We start from the raw sequence: 13,471 nt of genomic DNA, 5'->3' as shown, positions 1-13,471 counted from the left end.
AAAAATAAACTTTAAGATGAGTTTTCACTTTACAAAAAAGTTTTAAAACTAGTACAGCGTGTTCCTGGACTTCGCAGGTGGCACTAGTGGTAAAGAGCCCATCGGCCAGTGCAGAGATGCGGGTTTGAGCCCTGGGTCAGGAAGATCCTCTGTGGGAGGGCATGGCAGTCCCCTCCAGTATTCTTGCCTACAGAATCCCATGGGCAGAGGAGTCTGGCAGTCTACAGTCCACAGAGACGCAGAGTTGGACACGACTGGAGTGACTTAGCACACGTGCGCACACGCACAGAGAGTTCTCATGTATCCTGCACCCAGTTTCACCATTATAGATATCTCACAGTAATGTACTAATTTGTCACAATGAATGAACCAATGCTGATACATTTTTAATAACTAGAGCCCATTTTTTATTCACGTTTTGCTGTTTTTGTTAGTTGATGGGGGGCTGCTTCGTCACTAAGTCATGTCCAACTCTCGTGACCCTATGGTCTGTAGCCTGCCAGGCTCCTTGGCCTACAGGATTTCTCAGGCAAGAAGACTTGAGTGGGTTGCTATTTCCTTCTCTAGGGGATCTTTTTGACACAAGGATCCAACCTGCATCTCTTGGATTGGCAGGCAGATTCTTTACCACTGAGCCACCATGGAAACAAATACAAAGTTATGAAGATCGAATTACGTAGGAAAAATTATACATGTTATAAAGTCTAATTACATATGATTTCAAAAAACAGGGCTAGATTTTCTGAAAGAACTACTCTAGTGGTAATCAATTCTGTAAATATATAGTTACATCAAGAAGTTTTACAAACCTAATGTTTTTCTGATTCAAGATCCCATTGAAGATTACACTTTATGTTTAATCCCTGTCTCTTCTTACGCTCCTCCTGGCTGTGACAGATTCTCAGGCTTTTTTTGGCTTTAACAAGTTTCACAGTACTGATCAGATATTTTCTTGAATGTTCCTCAGCTGGATTTGTCTGCTTTTCTCAACATTAGACTGGGGTTATGTTTTTTGAAGGAAAACGACAGAAATAAAGTATCATTTTCATCATATCAGGGCTTCTCAAGTGGCGCAGAAGCAAAGAATCAGACTGCCAATGCAAGAGACTCAAGAGGTGCAGGTTTGATCCCTGGGTCAGGCAGGTCCTCTGGATGAGGGAATGGTGGCCCATTCCAGTGTTCTTGCCTGGAAAATCCCACTGACAGAGGAGCCTGGTGGGTTACAAAGTGTCAGACAAGACTGAGCCACTGAGTGTGTGCGAGTGCACGCATGAGTGCACACACACACGCCCTCATATCAAGGGTTCATCAGCATGACTCACCATGGTTGATGCTGACCTTGATCACTTGACTGAGACTGTGCTGGGGTAATCCTCATCTTTATAGCTTATATTCATTCTCTATCTGACTCAAATTTGCCTATTGAGGGCTCTGCCCTTCAATAGCTGCCTTGCATTTGGAATTCTAAAGGCCTACATCATTACAATCGCCAGATTTATTGTACATGTGGAACTTCAAATCGTAAATTATAAATGAACAGTTTCACAGATTAAATAGAGGACTTGATTTTTCTCTAGGGAACTATCCAGATTGCAGTAAAGGGCAAATCTGATTAATCAGAAAAGCCAAAAACCACCTGGAACCAACAACTAATTGGGATTTTTTTCCCTAAAAATGAGAAACTACTCAAATTGGCAGCTTCAGATATGAATTCTGAAACGTATTAGACATGGAACCAGCATTTGTCATCAAATAGGTAATTTCAGAGAATATTTTTCTTCTCTCACAAAACATCTTCTGCCTCTGCCTCTTGGTGTAGTAGCACCATATGCTGGGAACTGCGAGATAAGGACGAAGGTCCCTGCGCTGAAACTGTGGGCTGTAAGCGCGTAGTCATGGGATAGCTGTGACTACACTACACCTCAATCTCTTCATCAGTTTGAATGATTATTCCTATCTGTGTGCTTTAATTGTACCAAGAGACAATGTACTAAGCTCATGGCATCTGGTCCCATTGCTTCATGGCAAATAGATGGGGAAACAGTGAGAGACTTTCTTTTGGGGGCTCCAAACTCACTGCAGATGGCGATGAAATTAAAAGACGCTTGCTCCTTAGAAAGAAAGCTATGACAAACCTAGACAGCATACTAAAAAGTAGAGACATTACTTTGCTAACAAAGGCCAGTCTAGTCAAAGCTATAGTTTTTCCAGTGGTTGTGTATGGATGTGAGAGTAGGACTATAAAGAAAGCTGAGCACCAAAGAATTGATGCTTTTGAACTGTGGTGTTGGAGAAGACTCTTGGGAGTCCCTTGGACTGCAAGGAGATCCAACCAGTCAATCCTAAAGGAAATCAGTCCCGAATATTCATTAGAAGGACTGATGTTGAAGCTGAAACTCCAATACTTTGGCCACCTGATGCAAAGAACCAAGTCGCTGGAAAAGACCCTGATGCTGGGAAAGATCAAAGGTCGGAGGAGAAGGGGATAACAGAGGATGAAATGGTTGGATGGCTCCACCAATTCGATGGACACGGGTTTGAGTAAGCTCTGAGAGTTGGTCATGGACAGGGAAGCCTGGTGTTCTGCAGTCTATGGGGTCACAAAGAGCTGGACGTGACTGAACTGAGGAAATAATGAGATAAAAAGATGTTAGAATGTATTAATGCTTCTCTCTCTTTAAACCCAACCATTACTCCTAAGATTCCTGATGCACATGAGCCTTAATTCCTCTTCCACCTGTAGCATCTGTACTTCTCCTTAGCGATAGTGCTGTTTGTTATCACAGTTCTCTACTCCAGACTGGAGAACATCTGTCCCACCTGTAGACCTCAGCTTGCTAGACCTCTGCTTAAAAGGTAAAGTTATCAGTGGATCTCCAAATACAGTCAAGAGGTATAGAAATAGCTTCACTAAAATTCCAGACATTTAAATCTTTCATAGCAGAGCACAGTCTAAAAGTTTAGCCATACAGATGGAAATATCCATGAGCAGCTTCTTTGAGATTCTCAAGAACAGGACATTCTGAGATTTCCACGCTGTAATCTGAAGAATCCAGGAGCCATTCTGGAACACTGCAGCCTAAAAAGCACTTGTGTTTATCTGAAAGTGACACCTAAAGACTCAGGATGAGTGCTGTGAAGTAGGTCTCTAAAGACACTTCTCTGGAAAGGCAGAAAACACCTAAGAATTTGCAAAAGGGCAAGGAAAACAGTCAAGAAAGTGGACATTGCAGGGAAATGATGTTTTTAGCTCTGCCTCAAGTAAATGGAATCAGGAAAAGGAGATGGTTTAAGCCTATAAAGTCAGAAAAAGAATGGGCGTAACAAATGTGGACCAGAAATATTAAAATTATTTAGAGTTTAAAAGAGAAATGTGGGACTACTCCAAAACAACTCTGTTTCCCCACGTAAATTCTTGGTAACTAGCTACTTAAGTCCCTGAATCCTTTCTTACTCTGAGCCTCAGCAAGAGCTATTTCATTTCAATATTCTGTGCTGCTGTTCCATGGTGAATATACCAGGCAGTGTATTGAGAAAAAGAAGCAACTAAACACTTAAGACCTAAGAGCTAGTCGTCTGTTCCTATCTCAGTTCAGTCGCTCAGTCGTGTCCGACTCTTTGCGACCCCATGAATTGCAGCACGCCAGGCCTCCCTGTCCATCACCAACTCCCGGAGTTCACTCAGACTCACGTCCATCGAGTCCGTGATGCCATCCAGCCATCTCATCCTCTGTCGTCCTCTTCTCCTCCTGCCCCCAGTCCCTCCCAGCATCAGAGTCTTTTCCAATGAGTCAACTCTTCGCATGAGGTGGCCAAAGTACGGGAGCTTCAGCTTTAGCATCATTCCTTCCAAAGAAATCCCAGGGTTGATCTCCTTCAGAATGGACTGGTTGGATGTCCTTGCAGTCCAAGGGACTCTCAAGAGTCTTCTCCAACACCACACTTCAAAAGTATCAATTCTTCAGCGCTCAGCCTTCTTCACAGTCCAACTCACTTCCTATCTAGACCATCTCAATTTATGTTTAGTCAGTTGAGCTCTTGATGTTCCTGAGGAATTATAAATTTGTGACTGAGAAATTATGAAATAAGTGAGTATCATATTTGTTTTATCTAAGACTTGTCAGTTTTCTTTCTCTTCAAAAATGTATGACTTGCCTTTTTCTTAGACTTTTTATATGATTGTTCCTTTTTTTATATAGATTTATTTAATTTTTTAATATAAATTTATTTATTTTAATTGGAGGCTAATTACTTTAAAATATTGTATTAGTTTTGCCATACATTGACATGAATCCGCCACGGGTGTACATGTGTTCCCCATCCTGATCCCCCCCTCCCACCTCCCTCCCCATACCATCCCTCTGGGTCATCCCAGTCCACCAGCCCCGTGCATCCTGTATCAGGCATTGAACCTGGACTGTTTAAAAATTTTGTTAACATTATTTACCTGGCGTAACGTCCAGTGTGCTTTTTATATTCTGCACTGGCCATCCTAGTAATAAGGTGTGTGCTTACTTTTGAAATCGGGAGGTGACTAGGCATGGCTCTGCCCTTCCATCCATCAGTCCTCATCCTGAAAACAGCAGCACTGGAGTGGCAAGAACTCAAAAAGAAGTCTAGACAGGAGAAGCGAGTTCTAGTTCTGATTCTCCTCCAGCAGAAATTTTGTTTTCTTTTTATTTTACCACATTGTTGAGATTCCTAGGATCTAGTTTTTCTCATTTGTAGAATAAATGATTGGATGTCATGACCTGGAATGTATATTTCAACTCTAATATATGATGACTCTAAGAAAATTACTCTCTTGAGTCATATTTCCCTATTCTCATCCTTTTTATACAAGGTTTATAATTTTGTCTCCTATATTCTCCAGTTTTTAGCTGTATTATTCAGAATCCTAATTCTTGCCTCTCGGCTATTTCTTTCAGATTTCAGCATCTGTCTCTTTACTGAATCCACAGAAGCACATTAGAATTTAGTTTTCTCACTTTAATAATCTTCCCAGTTTAAGTGATCCAGAGTTATTCTTAGTTAAAACTTAAATTCTTCAGTAAAATTTGGTTTCACTCTTTTCATTATTTTTGCCAAAAGAGTCTGTATATTAATATACTCAGATTTATTTGTTCAGTATTACGATTATCGTGTGAATAGATGGTGCATTAATCAACTATTCCAAATGTGAGAATCCATTCTAAATGAAGCCGTGTGCAGAAAGTTTCAAGGTTTGAAATAACTCTAAAAATGTGCTATGTCAATTCTGAAACACCATGTACTTTTAGTACCAGGTTGTTGTTGTTGTTTTTTTAATTGTTTTAAAGAAAAATTAGTTCAAATTAGGATTAACCTAATTTGATCACATAGTCCATTTCTGATCTTTCTCAGAGTCACAGTGATACAAAAGTATTTAATGGCTCCACTCTCCTCTTCCTTTGTAACAGCTAAAGGCCCAGCTACAACATAGACAGCTCCTCAGGACATGCCTTTCTGTGCACAGTACCCATGACTAAATTTATGATGATTAACATGAGTAAAGAACTTTTAGGACACTTTTTAAATGGATTTCCTTAATATAGCCTGAAGAAGGAAATGGCAACCCACTCCAGTACTCTTGCCTGGAGAATCCCATGGAGGGAGGAGCCTGGTAGGACACAGTCCACGGGGTTGCAAAGAGTCGGGCACGACTGAGCGACTTCGCTTTAATATAGCCATTGTACTTATGGGTGACCTAGACATATGGCTTAAGTGAGACTTATCCATGAATTTTAGAGGAAATACATTTCTTTAATTTGAAGGAATGAAAAAGTGTCTGCTTGTGTGTATTACCAAAATTCTATCTAAGTAAACACATTTGCGTTAGCTGAAAAAGTGCCCTCAATCCTTGAACAATAACAACAACAGCAAAGTTGTTCTCCTTATATTGCAGCATGACAGACCAGTTAGTGGTTGAAAACAATTTCCTGTAGTTCTGTGGGTCACCTGGGTTCAGGAGGTGTTTCTTGGGGAATATCCCTCATGTGATTGTAGTCAGGTAGCATCTGGGAATAGAGTTATACGGGTACTTGGCCAGTATATATATTTAAGATAACCAAATCTTAAGCTCTTAAAAATTGTAAGATGGACTTCCAGGTGACTCTAGTGGTAAAGAACCCGCCTGCCAATGCAGGAGACGTAAGAGATGCAGATTCCATCCCTGGGTTGGGGAGATCCCCCAGAGAAGGAAATGGCAACCCACTCTAGTATTCTTGCACGGTGAATCCCATGGACAGAGGAGCCTGGCGGGCTACAGTCCATGGGGCTGCAAAGAGTCAGACATGACTGAGTGACTTTCACTTTGCCAAGGGGGTTAATTTTTATCTCCCATAAACATGTCGATTCCAGATAGCACTGTCTGTTAGAAACATAAGTTGCAAATGTGGGTCACATACGCAATGATAAGACTGGCTTTCCTGGTGTCACAGTGGTTAAAGAATCTGCCTTCCAATGCAGGAGGCACTAGTTCAATCCCTGGGTCAGGAAGATCCCCTGGAGAAGGAAATGGCAACCCACTCTGGTATTCCTACCTGGAAAATCCCATGGACAGAGGAGCCTGGTGAGCTCCTGGGTTCATGGGGTTGCAAAGATGAGGGACTGAACACAGTTCCACAATCATGTGATTGGCAATCAGTGCTGACCACAAGCTGGGGTTTAACTGAAGTGCCTGCACATCAATCCTCTGTGTACCTTCAGTATCTCACAGCAAGGTGGCTGGGCTGTGTTGAGAGCATTCCAAGAGATGGGAAGCAGAAGCTGCCAGGCCAGCATTATCTGTATCATATTCTATTTGCCAAAGCAGTTATAGGAAATTCTAAAAGGTTGCAAAATAGAAATCGCCTCTTGATGGGGGAAATGGTAAGGGCACATTTTAGAAGAGCTTGTGAGATGGGAGATATTATTAGGGATCTTCAGAAAATACAATTCAGCATAATAGTTTTAAAGAAATGCCATATCCCTTAACGCTGGAGTTTGCACAGGACAGTTAGATCAAATCCAATACTCTGCCTTTTTTTGTAAATAAAGTTTTATTAGAACACAGGCATGCTCATACATTTATGTGCCGTCTATGGGAGCTTTCACACCACAACAGCTGAGTTCAGTAGCTACAACAGGGACCATGTGGCTTGTAAAGCCTAAAATACTCATAGTCTGGTCCTTTACAGAAAAATGTTTGCCAGTCCCTGCCTTAACGTCTTTTCTTTTTTTTAAAGAACATTATTCATTGAAGACATTTGTTAACAATTCTATAAATTAAAATTTCTTCTGTCTCTAAATTTTTCCTATTGCTTTCTACTCTAGTGAGAATATACCAGCTCTAATAGCTCGCATGACTCTGTTGTGGTCCTCTGATACATGGTTTCCATGATGTTAACTTGGTTTTGGTTTTCAAAATAGAAGTCCTCCCTTCTGTCTCCACCCCCACCCATAAAAGGTGGGCTTTGTCAGCTCATTTATGGGGTTACTTTCTTTTCTTTTATCAGATATTTCATTGGTTGCACAGATCCTGAAGCCCGAGTCTGTCAGCACATGGCAATCACCTGGGGAGTGTTAAGAACTGCAAAAGTTAGCACCCCACCCTCTAGATCCTGGTTTACTTGACCTGGATCAATTTGGGACACTACTTCAAAGTTTATTTGTGGTGTGCTTGGAGAAGAACACTTAGCAACTACTGTATAATTTAAAGTCTAGTTAAAGCAGCAATTAGGCAATCTGTCTTCTATAAAATAATAGAAATATATCCACCTATTGCAAAGAAGTGAATCCAGTTTGATCTGAGAACAGTGTTTGTGTCTTCATTAATTGCTGGGGAAAAAATCCTTAAAATGCAGAGTTTCTTTGATAATGGGGGTATAATGGATACTTATATGGGGGTATAATAAATACTTATGTAAAGAATCATGACAAGAGGGAAAAAGGAGTTCAGGAAGAAATACATGTTGGGTGGGAATGTTGTTGTTCTCTTGCTATGTCGTGTCTGACTCTTTTGTGACCCATGAACTGTAGCCTGCCAGGCTCCTCCATCCATGGGATTTCTGCAGAAAGAATACTAGAGTGGTTTGCTGTTTCTTTCTTCAGGGAATCTTACTGACCCATGGACTGAACCCAGGCCTCCTGCATTGGTAGGCGGATTCTTTACCATGAACCATCAAGATGGAAATCGGGGATCTGTTATACCAGATGGTTATTGTGGCGATTGGAAATACCTAGTAAATGTGAAGTCAAGTGGACCTTATAAAACATCACTACGAACAAAGCTAGTGGAGGTGATGGAATTCCAGTTGAGCTATTTCAAATCCTCAAAGATGGTGCTATGAAAGTGCTGCACTCAATATGCCAGCAAATTTGGAAAACTCAGCAGTGGCCACAGGACTGGAAAAGGTCAGTTTTCATTCCAATCCCAGAGAAAGGCAATGCCAAAGAACGCTCAAACTACCGCACAATTGCACTCATCTCACATGCTAGTAAAGTAATGCTCAAAATTCTCCAAGCCAGGCTTCAGCAATACGTGAACCATGAACTTCCAGATGTTCAATTTGTTTTTAGAAAGGCAGAGGAACTAGAGATCAAATTGCCAACATCCGCTGGATCATGGAAAAAGCAAGAGAGTTCCAGAAAAACATCCATTTCTGCTTTATTGACTATGCCAAAGCCTTTGACTCTGTGGATCACAAAAACTGTGGAAAATTCTGAAAGAGATGGGAATACCAGACCACCTGACCTGCCTCTTGGGAAACCTGTGTACAGGCCAGGAAGCAACAGTTAGAACTGGACATGGAACAACAGACTGGTTCCAAGTAGGAAAAGGAGTACTTCAAGGCTGTATATTGTCACCCTGCTTATTTAACTTATATGCAGAGAACATTGTGAGAAACGCTGGGCTGGAATAAGCACAAGCTGGAATCAAGATTTCTGGGAGAAATATCAATAACCTCAGATATATAGATGAGACCACCCTTATGGCAGAAAGTGAAGAAGAACTAAAAAGCCTCTTGATGAAAGTGAAAGAAGAGAGTGAAAAAGTTGGCCTAAAGCTCAACATTCAGAAAACGAAGATCATGGCATCCAGTCCTATCACTTCATGGGAAGTAGATGGGGAAACAGTGGAAACAGTGTCAGACTTTATTTGGGGGGGCTCCAAAATCACTGCAGATGGTGACTGCAGCCATGAAATTAAAAGATGCTTACTCCTTGGAAGGAAAGTTACAATCAACCTAGACAGCATATTTAAAAGCAGAGACATTACTTTGCCAACTAAGGTCCGTCTAGTCAACGCTATGGTCTTTCCAGTGGTCATGCATGGATGTGAGAGTTGGTCTATGAAGAAAGCTGAGCACTGAAGAATTGATGCTTTTGAACTGTGGTGTTGGAGAAGACTCTTGAGAGTCCTTTGGACTGCAAAGAGGTCCAACAAGTCCATTCTAAAGGAGATCAGTCCTGGGGGTTCATTGGAAGGACTGATGCTGAAGCTCAAACTCCAATACTTTGGCCACCTCATGCAGAGTTGACTCATTGGAAAGGACCCTGATGCTGGGAGGGATTGGGAGCAGGAGGAGAAGGGGACGACAGAGGATGAGATGACTGATCACTTCACTCTGACTCGATGGAGATGAGTTTGAGTGAACTCCGGGAGTTGGTGATGGACAGGGAAGCCTGGCGTGCTGCTATTCATGGGGTCGCAAAGCGTCAGGCACAACTGAACGACTGAACTGAATGAACTGAGTATGAGAAATTTCCTTGAAATTAGTTAGGTCTGGGAAATAGTGAGGGTCTTAGCATGGAGTGTTCTGGAAAGAAAAGCCAAGTGCAAAGAAACCTCATCATTGTGACTTAACAGACTCTGTTGGGTATTGATGTGTGTTGGAGGCTTGTGGGCTAGAATGAAATGGGTGCCCTGGCTAAAGGCAAAGATCAGGCTTGAATAAAATGATTGAATTACATTATCTCTCTAATCAGTTCTACTTTATAGGTGAATTCCCACATGACATGGGGTATACACCTTTAAAACTGCTTCTAAAAGTTCAAATGAGATTGTTCAGTCCTGGTTCAATTCAGTCATAGTCTGTAAGAACCCTGCCTTTATCTGTGGCCAATTAGACAAAGGAAGCTTTTTTCTAAAAGGCAGATCTTGAATATTTTCTGTAACTGTAATATCAGGCATACTAATTCAATAACTTAGATGTAATTTCAGATTGTAATAGCATTTTCATTTTTAATTAGACTAAAAGCTTTAGCTGCTGGTATGATTGAAGTATATTTTCTGCCAAAGTCTTGGTGCTGTTTTGCATTATTTATAAAGTGCCACCAATTTTGCTTTTGTTTCCCACAACTGTACACAATTTGTCATTTTTTCATCCTAAAGACTTAAAAAAACTGAAAGCGATATTAGATAAATCAACTAGTTGTAGAATGATGTGATATTTTGAGGAACTAAACTGATGAGGGTGGCTCAGGGCACATGTCTTTAATAGTTATTAGACAAAATAGACCTGACTGAAAGTTGAAGAGAAAAGTTGGTCTTCACTGATGAGAAGAAGGAATGAATCTTTGGCGGGATGATGGTAAGAAATGCTCAAAAGTAAACTGAGGCATGTCCCTATTTTTAAGAAGTTTACTTGAGCAAACATTTGTGATGGGCAGAATCCCATCTAGCAGATAGAAAGGTGCTCCGAGGAGCTATACAAAATGAAAGATTTTTTCCACGTTGGTTATTGCAAGGTTACTTTTCTAATGGAAATAGCAAGGTCTATCAGGCAGATCACCTAACAGAAGCTATCAGGTGCTTCTTGACTGGCTGTGTTAAGATTCAGTGGCTTGTGAGAGCTGAACTCACAAGGCTTAGCATAAGCAACGCCTTTTCAACCTGTTGTATTGTTTTTAATAGAGCAGGAAGGATATTTCAGTGATATCCACCAGAACCTTCTGAAAGGATAGAAAGATTCTGTACTGTTCAATGTGGTGGCAACATGTAGCATTTGATACATGGTTAGCAACTGAGGAAACAACACTTAAATTTTTTTTAGTTTTAATTATATTAAAATTGCCCATGTGGAAAATGGCTACCGTATTAGAGAGCTCAGCACAAAGAAAACACAATGTTCTTGGAAAGGAGGAAAATGAGATTGAAAACATTTGTTGTTTATCATTATGGTGATAATCCATAAATCAGAATGTTTAGAATGAAAACTTTGTCATAAGCATCACCAATGAAAATGGGCGGATTTTTCTTCCTAGTGATTCATTTTAATAGAGTGTTTGTGGAAATTATGGTAATAAAAAATAGCCTTTGATAACATAGCCTGTGAAGGAAACAGATAACTATGATGATTATATGATCAGAAAAAAAAAATTTTTTTTTCCATATTGTAGTTTATAAAGCTTGGAATAATATGCTAAGTGTCACCTTTAGGTTAAACCTAACAAAAAACAGCACAGAAGATTTAGTCACCAGAGACATCTCATCAAGTAGTTAATTTGTAGAAAAATTTCATTTTTTCAATTTGAATGAACAGATGGCCTATTCATTAAAATTCAAAAGTAGATAATTACTTGATTCCAGTATTTTTAGCAAAAGGACATTTTATAGCATTATGTTTGGGGAAGACTCATAGGTCTTAAAATGTTTTGTGTGGCTGGATACACAATTATCCACCGTCTACAACTGCCTGCCATGCTAACTGAATAAGGTAGTTAAAAATAGACTTGTAGCTCTTCATCACTAAAACATTCATTTTAGTGGAAAAAAAAATTGCTCATCTCTCTAAAGAAAAAAAATCTTCACATTAACCCTGAAACCCTGCCCAAACATTCATTCAGCAAATGTTTATTTATCGATTTTATGTTGGACACTTGAAACTACGATATACTTTTGAAAAGATTGTCCCCCTGCCCTTAGGTGGTAAATGTTCATTGATTTAAATGTCCTGGGTTTTCTTTCAATTGAGTAGTAGTCTGAAATGTTTTCTCATTTAAGTACTAATAGTTCAATAAAAGTGGATATTTAGTAATTCATGACAGAATATTCATATATTTAATCATTCTGCCTGGTAAATCTGCTATAGACGGTACCAGTTGGTTGTGCAACGATGCCCATGCTGTCTTTTTTTTCTCTCTCACAATCCAAAGACAAGATTTTTTCTTTTCTCCGAAAGAGTTCCTCCTACTTCTGTATATATATGCGATGAGAAAAAAGTAACATATTTGTTTAAGTTCCCTCACTATTAGGAAGCTTGGAATGAAATTGATTCTTTATTACTGTGGCTTTCCTCACGCGTTCTTGATCTCTCTGTTTCTTAGGTCTTGGCTATCTCTCTCTCTACATGGACTTTTATTATTTTCTGTTCCAATTATTTTTGGAATAATTTCATAACCTCTTTTTTCAGTTTCTCAAATGTGTTAGTTTCCACAAAGCACTTTAAGGTTTCTACAAACTGTCTTAAGATTTAGGAATATAAAGTTTAAATCTTTCCCATGAATCAAATTATATAAAGGAAATCTATCACCTTGAATTTTAGAAGAAAACTGTCCTCATCCATTAGATTTGATCTTCATTCCAAGGTCCCCTCTTTTATTTCGTTTTGGCCTACATATTTTCTCCACCTCTGCCTTATGCTTTGGAAAGGATGACCCCCCCACCATAGGCATTTTCTTAGGTCCATCTGGACAATATTATCATAAAACCCAAGAGAGTAAGAAATACTTTTCTATATATGTGCTTTCCTAACGTACCTGCTGTCAGCAGCAGTTTTTCATTTGAGATGCAGACTTTTTCCCTACATGACTGTTATACCAGGACCCACTCATAATAAAGGGAGAAGTTTTATCCAGAGTAAAGTATTAATACTACCCGTCTGCAAGGGCTTTTTCAGAACCCTTGGGGTCAGATGTTTCAGAATTCATAACCTTTCACACTTTAGAAAAGGAATATTATACAGGTATTGCATATTATATAATAACCCCAATTGCATGTGCAGGGCAGCACCTATAATCAAACACAATCACATTTCTGCAGAAAAATGTATACATGTTCTTTTAGGTCAAATAAAGACTATAAATAGCCTCACGTTAGTTCAGGTTGCGTTTTGAAGTCAAGTGAGGAGACAACTTTGGGATTTAGAGAGCAGATAAGGAACTGGGCACGTGATACCCCAATCACTATGAATATTTATTTGGCCAGTACATCTAAGCTATTTGTGATCCACACAGAAGAAATTCCATGAAGAAGTATCTGCAAGAGCTAGCATCCCTGTAGGTTCATTTCTGATCGGTTTTCGGGAGATACGTAAGAGCTCTCCTAAAGGCCGACATGAAACTCCAGGTAATCAAATACTGATCTGCTACCTTCGATGCAGTAACCTACCACACTTTCTTCTTCCTCTTCTGCATCCTGTTTCCTTAACCTTATCTCTCTCCTTTCAGTCCCCAATTCGCTGATCCATCC

The sequence above is a fragment of the Capra hircus genome, chromosome 26 (genome assembly GCF_001704415.2).
Source record: "Capra hircus breed San Clemente chromosome 26, ASM170441v1, whole genome shotgun sequence".
NCBI classification, from domain to species: Eukaryota; Metazoa; Chordata; class Mammalia; order Artiodactyla; family Bovidae; genus Capra; species Capra hircus.
Note: the sequence above shows the minus strand (reverse complement) of the source record.